General features: G+C 48.8%; 1 long non-coding RNA gene across 1 annotated transcript; it reads right to left on the minus strand.

Annotated features, from left to right (window-relative positions):
- Positions 1-1,111: 1,111 nt before the first annotated feature.
- LOC139085276 (uncharacterized) lies at positions 1,112-3,835 on the minus strand. Its single transcript, XR_011543514.1, has 2 exons — positions 3,730-3,835; positions 1,112-1,302 (listed from the first exon to the last, which is right to left on the minus strand). It is a non-coding gene; the product is annotated as an uncharacterized lncRNA (long non-coding RNA).
- Between the last annotated feature and the right edge of the window lie 5,614 nt (positions 3,836-9,449).

The following is a 9,449-nucleotide window of genomic DNA, read 5'->3' on the forward strand; positions in this document are numbered from 1 at the left end:
TTAAGTTCAGGGGCTCCACTTCAGCAGCCCGGGGTTCACAGGTTTGGCTCCTGGGCATAGACCTAGCACCACTCGTTAAGCCACGCTGTGGAGGCATCCCACATAAAATAGAGGAAGATTGGTGCAGATGTCAGCTCAGCAACAATCTCCCTCACAAAAAAAAAAAGAAAAGAAATCTATCCCCAATTATCACACACACTCACCACAGAGCAGGTCTTTGCTCACTGAAGGGAAGCAGGGCGTTGGCCCCAGTGAGCTGATTCAGCCTTACAATCTTTAAGTCACCAGAGCCAAAGAGGGGTGCAGGTGGGAATCTTCTAGAACATTGCTTTTCTCTGCAGAAAGAGGCAATTAGCTAGTGTGTGTGGGGGGGGGGAGATGTAGAAGGAATACAGCCCATTAGGTCTACAGAAGTGGCTGAAGCTGGTATTTCTGCTTTCCCTTGGGATAGGGGCTGCTGGAAGGTGCCCCTCCCACCCAACAGTGGGATAGCCGCTGGGGTCAAAGTGGTGAACTTTGGAGACAGAATTGGTTCCTCCCTAATTAAGAGATGTTAAGTAGGTAAACAAACACTGCGTAAGTGCTACAAAGGAGATGCTACGTCCTTCTTATCATATCATCACATCACTCCTTCTTCCCTCCCCAGAGTTAAGCTGTGGAGGGTCCCAGGATCTAATCTACACTGTTGCCACAGCACCCAAGAAAATGTTAAAAATTACCATCTCTAGTGCTGTGACTATGGAAGATGCTTGATTTTTTTCCTATCATATGAATGCGTTTTATTTTATTTGTTTTTGCCAAATTTTTATAATGAACATGTCATATTCACAAAACAAAGGGCTAAAGCCAATAGAGTTATTTTCAGAAGAAAGGAGACTGAGTGGATTCCTGTAGAGGAGAAAATTTTCCCAGCCCAGCTTGGAGGGAGGGGCCTTCTGATGATCCCGTCCAGCCTGATGGCCACCGTGGGCGGGTTCTGACCACTGGGTGACCTGCACCCAGGGTTATGTGAAATTCATGAGAACCATTTCTAAGTGGTTAAAGAAAGATGAGCTACTTATAAATTCCTTCCTTTAACAGCTGATATCTTCAACCTTCCTTCCCCACTCACTCTCAGCTATGTAGGGGAGGGGCGGGGGAGGTGGTAGAAATGGGGGAACCCCAGTCCTCTTGCTCCCACTCCTGCTCCCACACAAAGCTGGGCTGGCACAGGCAGCTTATTCCAGTGCAGTGGACTTCCCTGAAAACGAGCCAGAACTTCGTGAGTTCCCATGGCGGTCCTGGCCTGGGCCAGGGGCTGTGCTGTAATGAAAGAGCAGACGTTATCATCTTCATTCTAGAGAAAGGACAATTTCATCAGAAAGACAAAGCACAAGCAAAATAAACATCTGAAGAACACTGGCCCAAATAATGTAATTAGATAGGATTTCAGGGATTGAATTCTTTTTGTATTACAAAATACATCTTATTTTGGTTTCACAAATAATGCTTATATGAAAAAACTTTTCTCCATACGTTCACCCAGGGCGGCTTCATGGATGTGCAACCTATGCGGTCACACGTGCTCAGAAGGGTCCCACACTTGGTGTAATGCTCTGCCGTCACCATCTTGAAATTCTCAACGATTTGATCGTTGAACTTGGGTTTTGTAAGTGAACTCCATCGGTGGAGGGAGCAGAAGAGATGCACGCACTATGCCAGTCCACAGTTCCTTGCCGACCACTCACATATGGTGTTCACCGTGCCCTGTGAGCGCTGAACTGGGGGGACCCACGCCGCGTGGGAGGTCAGCAAGACACAGTGAAGACAAAGTAAGTGTCTTACATCTCTGACTAGGTGGGGCTGATAACAGACCCAAGATGTCACACTTTCTGTTGGGACCAGAATTTGCTTCAAATGCAGAAAAAGGCAATGGCGTTCAAAGGACATAAACGACCAAGGACTTCTGCCACATGCTTTCTTACTCGTGTGACTTCCCTGTATTAGCCAACCACTTCATGCTGAAAACGACGACATAGAAGGAAAGAGAAAGAAGATAGTGCCTTCTCTTTTCTGTCCTTCCTTACTCATCAGTGAGCCAAAGGTAGAGAATAGGGTAGAATGTGCGCACGTTAGGAAGTGAAATAAACACAGTGGAGTATTTCCACTTTCTAGTAAGAACGAAATACAGATGCGTGTACAAACAAAACACAGACTGTGTAATTTCACCCATTCTACATACAAGTTAAAAGCTCTCATATTTGCATTTAAAATGACATTGCACAATATAAAAATGAAAGATAAAATTCATGCTAATAATTCTAATGTTTAATTTTTCTTTACTTAACAACATTAAAGAGCAAATTAAAAAACACTATGAGAAGCTGAGAGAAAGACTACAGGAGAAGGGAAAAAGCTTTCTATTTCAACACCATCTATGGCACTTTCTTCCTTTTGTTTTGAACAAGGGCCCCACGTTTTCATTTTGCACTGGGCCCTGCAAATTGTGGAGTCGGCCCTGCTGTCACCAGGAATGGATATTATCTTTTTATTATTATTATTTTTTTTTAATTCTTTTTTTATTTTTTTGAGGAAGATTAGCCCTGAGCTAACATCTGCTGCCAATCCTCCTCTTTTTGCTGAGGAAGGCTGGCCCTGAGCTAACATCTGTGCCCATCTTCCTCTACTTTATATGTGGGACGCCTGCCACAGGATGGCTTGACAACAGGTGCGTAGGTCTGCACCCAGGATCCAAACCAGCGAACCCCGGGCCACCAAAGCGGAAAGTACGAACTTAACCACTGCACGACTGTGCCAGCCCTATTGATCTTTAAAGTCTGTGCTCTAACAAAGGTACAGAGCTACTGGAAGTCTCATGCATTGCTGGTGAGCATGAAAAGGGTACAGGACTTCAGGAAGCAGTTTGGCAGTTCCTTATAAAGTGATCTACACACCTACTGCAGACCCAGCAGCCTCTCCCCTGGGTATTTATCTAAGTGAAATGGAAACTTATGTTCATACAAAAACCTACATATGAGTATTTATAGTGGCTTTATTCATAAATGCACAAAACTAGAAACAGCCCAGCGTCCTTCAGCTGGGAAACAGATAAACTGTGGTACATCCATGCAATAAAATACTACTTAGCAATAACGAGTAGCCAACCACTGACACATGCCACAATATGGATGAATCCCAAGTGCGTTATGCTAAGCGGAAGAAGCCAGGCACAAAAGGCTCACACTATGGGATTCCACTTATAGAACATTCTGGAATAAGCAAACACTGCTCAGTGGTTGCCAGGGGCTGAGGGTGGGGGAAGCAGTTGACTACAGAAGAGAGTGGGGATTTTTTTACAGTGATGGAAATATTCTATATTTGATCGTGGTAGTAGTTACACAACTGTATGCATTTCTCAAAACTCATGGAGTTCATATAGTAACACGGGTAAATTTTACCCCATCTAAGTTATACCTTAATTTAAGAAAAGCTTCTGCAAATTTACTAGCTAAAAAAAATGGGAGCTCCCATGGTTTTTAATGATGTCGGAAATCTTGAGCAATGAACCAGGAACTCGAAAATAAAAAACTTGAGAAAGCAAAGGGACTTTCCAGCTGCAGGCCCCTGGGAATTAAGCCGTGGTTTTGCTGGGGACCAATGAGGGACTCACTGAGGATAGCCGGGAGCAACTGCTCCCATGAAAAGCAACTGTAGAAGGTCCTGGGGGTGGGTGGGTGGGGTGTAGCGTACCTGGCTGCACATCCTGTCCCCTGGTGCCCATTTCCGCTCCCCCCAGGCCCTGGCCCACCAGCAGAAGCAGCAGCTGCAGGAGCTCCTTCTTGCCGGTGCCGAGCTGATTATATGCAGAATGGATTGATTGGTGTTGACAGGGAGCTATTTACCCATCTAATTAATTATGCCAACTAATTTTCAGCTTAATTGTGCTTCTCAGGTCACTGGGTAATGAGACTACAATTTTCTTGCTGCTACAGGCCTTGATAGAGAAGTGGGAGGGAGAAGGTGGCAGCTGCTCCTTGAGGTCAAACAGAAGGCACCCTGTTCCTCCAGGCCCTTGGGCCCACAGCCCGGGCTCTCAGCCCTGGCTGCCCCCCAGCAGGGATGCGTCTAGAATCCTCTTTGTGCATGTTCTACCTGTGTAAGCCGGCCTCTGGCCCGGGAGCACAGAGCCCTGTATCCACCAACAAATGTCGAGTAAATGCCTGCCCTGTGCCAGTCCCAGCCAAAAAGTTCAGTCATGTCTTGCCTGTGCCCCATCCGCCACCCAAAATTGCTCCAACCATCAATTCCAGAATCGGCCTGCAGATGGGAGTGAGGGCTTTGAAGACAAGCCCAATCCAGGGTCTGCGGCTGGGTCCTTGAAGAATTGACTTCACCTCCCTGTGCCTCAGTTTCCTCAGCTACAAAAAGTCTGCAGGGCTGTAATAGGGTGCAGTGTGTATGTAACGGGACTGCCCACTCCCTCCCAGGTGCCTGATGACATCCTCTCCCCGCCTCTCCCCAGCTGTCCCATCTGCTTGTCTTATAGAATGTCTCATAGCCTGGATTTGTCTGATTGTTTCCTCCTTGTGGGATCACCTAAAAAATAAATATTTTTTTAGGTCAAAATTCAGGGGCCGGTGTGGTGGCGTAGTGGTTACGTTCACATGCTCTGCTTCGGTGGCCCAGGGTTTGTGTGTTTGGACCCTGGGCATGGACCTAGGCACTGTTCCTCATGCCATGCTGTGGCAGCATCCCACATACAAAAATAGAGGAAGATTGGCACAGATGTTAGCTCAAGGACAATCTTCCACAAGCAAAAAGGGGAGGATGGGCAACAGATGTTAGCCCAGGGCCAATCTTCCTCACCACACACACACACAAAAAAAGTCAAAATTCAGGTTATACATCTTTGATAGGAATATCACGGAAGTGATGCTGGGCTCTTCTCATTGCATCCCATTAGGTGGCTCAAGATTTCCATTCGTCCCACTATTGATGAGGATCACTCTGATCACTTGATTAGGGTGGTGTCCAACAGGCTTCTCCATGTAGTTTCTTCTTCCTTCTTTGTAATTATTAAGTATTTTATGGGGAATGTATTGAAAACTACTTAAATACCTGTTGTTCCTCAAACTTTCAACGTATTTATTTATATCAGTCTGGACTCATGGTTTCCTACTTTATTTCATGTTTATAATCCTTTATTACCATTATTTTGATGCTTAAGTTGTCCTAGGTTTAGCGAGCAGGAGCCCCTTCAAGCTGGCTTGCATCTTTTTGACATGACTTCATCATTCTTTGTGGCACAGGATATTCCAGGATCATCTTGTATGTTCCCTGCCCCGGGCGTGAAAACAGCCATTTCTCCCAGGAGCCCTGGGCGCTGGGTGTGGACATTGCTGCAGGCGCGTCACTGTCAGTGGACAGATCTAGGGAACTAGGGCATAAATATATATCTTTATATAATATGTCTGTATTTTACATCACTCATTTTATATATTTATTTATAATTTTTATATTATATATTAGAATTCATATAATTTCTAAAGTGTTTAAATTTATCTATATTGGAAGCTGTGAGTTCAATCAGTGTCTCCAGTTCATAGTCAGCCCTAAAGAGTTCATTCTGGTTTCCCCTTCTGTATTTGTCACTCCCTAGTCCCTGAGAGTAGGACACGTAGTTTCCATCGTCCTTAATATATTTCCTTATTTGCTCAATGCCCCTGTCTGTAACCAGTCTAGCATCTCCCTGGCCACTTCTCCCGGCTCAACCTCTGATACCCATTCCAGGCTGCTCCCCACCCCGTGCAGACGCCCCTCACTCTGCACCTCCTCATCCTACTCGGCCTCTGACACCTGCTATGGGCCTCCAGTCCTCTTCCCACCAGGCCCCTCCCTACCAGGCGCCCTCCCTTGCTCCAACCCACCCAAGGACTCTAGGACTGAACTGTTCAGGAAGAAAAGGCAGAAGGGGAGGGACAGGGAGGGAGAAGCCTGGCCCTTTTTTAATGATATGAAAAATACGCTTCTGAGTACTGTTAAGCTATAAAAGAAGGCAAGATATAAAATTGCACATGTGGGGGGCTGGCCCCGTGGCCGAGTGGTTAAGTTCGCGCGCTCCGCTGCAGCGGCCCAGTGTTTCGTTGGTTCGAATCCTGGACGCGGACATGGCACTGCTCATCAGACCACGCTGAGGCAGCATCCCACATGCCACAACTAGGTGGACCCACAACGAAGAATATACAACTATGTAATGGCGGGGGGCTTTGGGGAGAAAAAGGAAAAAAAAAAAAAAAAAAAAAAAAAATTGCACATGTGGTATAATATCAACTATGTAAAAAGCTCAGAAAAAAATACTGGCGCTGTCTTAGGCTGAAGAGTGGAGCAGAAGCGGAACGAGGTTTGCTCACTGGCTACCCAGGCCTGCTCCCTTGGGTCTCACGCCCTTTGAGGTTCGTCCTGTGAAAGAGGCAGACGGCACTGCGGTTACCTGGGGGACTCTGGGGCCAGACCACCCGTGTGTAGCTCCTGGCAGTGCCACTTCCTGGCCAGGTGACCTCAGGCAAGGTAGTTAGGTAAGCTCTGTGCTTCAGTTCGCTTCAACCACGAAGCAGAAATGGCCACAGCACTCCCTCGCAGGCCTCTGAGGACCGCACGCCTTAACACATGCAAAGCACTGAGATCAGCACCTGGCACACAGCACAGGGTCCACCATGTTAGCTGCCAGTATATGGACAGAAAAGTGAAGTTCCGTGAGTTCCCCACCCAAGGTCACAGGTTCTCACAGGCACACTCTGAACCCACTGATGCCTGATTCCGAAGGCACGCTAGCTTCTTGCCATTGCACCACTCGAGGAATGAAGTGCAGGGGGGGAGATGAGGCAGCGCGCCCATAACTACTGCAAGACTGGCCGAGACAAGACCTGCGAGCACCATGAAGGCTCAGAGGAGGAGCAATGACACCTGCCTGGGAATGGTCAGGAAGGCTCCCTCGCATAGGTGGGAATGGAGATCGACCTTGAACGCTGAGAAAGATGCGAATAGGTTGTGATGGTGGAGGCAAGGACTTCCAGCTGAGGGCACAGGCTGAACAAAGGCAGGAGACTGGACCTCCCACATGGACAAGGTCCGTCATCCGCTAGGGCCGGGGTCCTAGACGGGGATTCCTCAGTCTCAGCACTATTGACATTTGGGGCCATGTAGTTCTTTACTGTGGGGCTGTCTGGGCATCGTAGAATGTGGCAGCAGCTCTGGCTTATAGCCACTTGATGCCAGGAGCATCACTCCCCCAGTTGTGACAACCAAAAGTGTCTCCAGACACTGCCAGAGGCCCCCTGGGTGGGGGCCAAAATCACCCGCAGTTGAGAACCATCACCCCAGGTAAATGGAATTCTCAGGAAGCCCCCAAACCACTCCTTTGCTAACAGGAGCGTGGCTTCTCATTCTTTGCCTCGTTGTGGAGTGTCTTCATGAGCAGGAAGGACTACGCTGCAGGCCGCAGGAAGGGAGAGGGTAAGTCAGCCCTCCGTCATCCACAGTGCCTGGAACCGAGCGCTCAGGATTTCTCAGCATGTGAAGGTGTGGCTCAACAGCCAGCCAGCCTTCCTGGTCCAGAAGCGCCATCCCAGATGAGGAATTTGTTGTTTCAGCCAGCAGACCAGCAAGAATGATGACATTTCACAAGGCCGGGGCTGCAGAGGAGAGGAGATGAGGGCAATGCTGATGACAGCACCCGGCCAGCTACGTGACTTTGAGAACAGTCACTTCCCCTTTCTGGGTACAGTTTTCTCATCAGTAAAGCGGAGCAGTTGCGGGACATCTGAGATTTCTGCCAGGCGAGCGCTTCTCTTTGAGCCCTGTAAAGAGCAGTGAGGGGACGGTTTCCAGCTCACAGGGAATGAGTTCTGTGATCAACTAGTAATGTCTGCTAGGAGCACAGGAATGGGGGGATCAGGTGTGACGACATGCATGGAATATATTTGCTGTCTATTCTAAAGGATTCATCTAGAATGTCTGGGGTCTGTGTGAGGGCAAGGAGCTGTGGACGGGAGAGCAGGGCTCTTCTTCCTCCAGCATCTCTAGAGGGGAAAGCCCCCCCTCAAGATTCTATTTTAAAATAAGAGCTGCTCTGCAAGTGGACAGGAGAAAATGGTCCCTACAGGCCATGGAGCCCCGCCTCTGTCTCAGGGCACCCTCAATCATTTGTTCATCCAACAAAGAGAATTAGGCCCAGGCGAGAGGAGAACTCCAGGACATCCACCACTTCTTTCCTTCTCCCCTACACACAATCTGGAACTGATAAGAGGATTTGGATTGTGCTGAGGGTAGAAAGACAAAGGGGGGAGGAAGGGAAAGAGTGAAGTTTGGCACAGTGGAAAGTACATGGGCTTTGGAGGGACAGTGCCCAGGCTCTGCCACTTACCAGCTGTGTGATCTTGGGCAACTTACTCAACCTCTCTGAGCCTTGGTCGAAATAAGGCCTAACAATCCGTGTCTCCCTCACCACAGAGGGCCAGCATGCAGTGAGCACTCATGGATGGCCAAGTGTAGGAGAGGGCAGGCTGGAATGTTCACACAGCTCACAAACATGCAGGCTCTCAGATGCTAAGCTCAGGAACTCCTCCTCGGCCTGGGGTCTGGACCCGTGTGACGCAGAAGCAGAGAATGAGCTGAGGAGGACAAGGACGAGACCAGAGAGGAGGGAAGATCCGAGGAGAATGTGGGAAAGAGGTTAAGTCAACCGCACAAGCAAGAGTTGGCAGAAGGGAGAAGGAAGCGGGCCTGGAGCCAAGGGGGCGATAGGGAGAGAGCTTCCTGAAGGTTCCAGGGACTGGGGGAGGAGCTAAAACGGAATAAAGGCAGGGCTGCCCGAGGTCATGAATCAGATTCCCTCAATGTCTGTCAAAAGAGGAGAAGAAATTCCTTTTAAATTCCTTTTCTCCTCTTTGCACTGTGCTTCAAGGGTTCTACTCCACTCCTGGACTGAGCCACTTGGGCCACCGCTCCGGCGGGGCTGCAGACACTCGTGGGCATTTTCCTCCCAAGAGGAGACGTGCCACAGGGAGACAACTGGCTCTTACTAGATACCAGTTATTTGAAGGCCGAGCGGGCCTGGTTTTCTGGCATGTTCTCTTAGCAGATATCGTCAGGGCCCGGCCTTATGGCTTCAGCACTCCTCACTCCCACGACAGTCTCTGACCTGCCCCTGAGCTCTCTGCCTCGAGGCTTCTCCAGCTTCAGGGCTGTACTTGGTGAGCAGTTCAGGGGGGCATTAAGGCAGCCCCTGGAGCAGCCCTCGCCCAATAGTAAATGGAGGTCGGTAGACACATTCTATAGCTTTCTCACCCTTTGGGTAGGAAAACTCTGCGATGCGTCTACACTATCTCTCAGAGGTCCCCGGCAGGACCGGACCCAGATGTTCCCAAGTGTTCCTAGACCCCAGATGTCCACAGTGGTGAGCTGCTCAGTAA

Source organism: Equus przewalskii, chromosome 8 (assembly GCF_037783145.1).
Source record: "Equus przewalskii isolate Varuska chromosome 8, EquPr2, whole genome shotgun sequence".
NCBI lineage: Eukaryota > Metazoa > Chordata > Mammalia > Perissodactyla > Equidae > Equus > Equus przewalskii.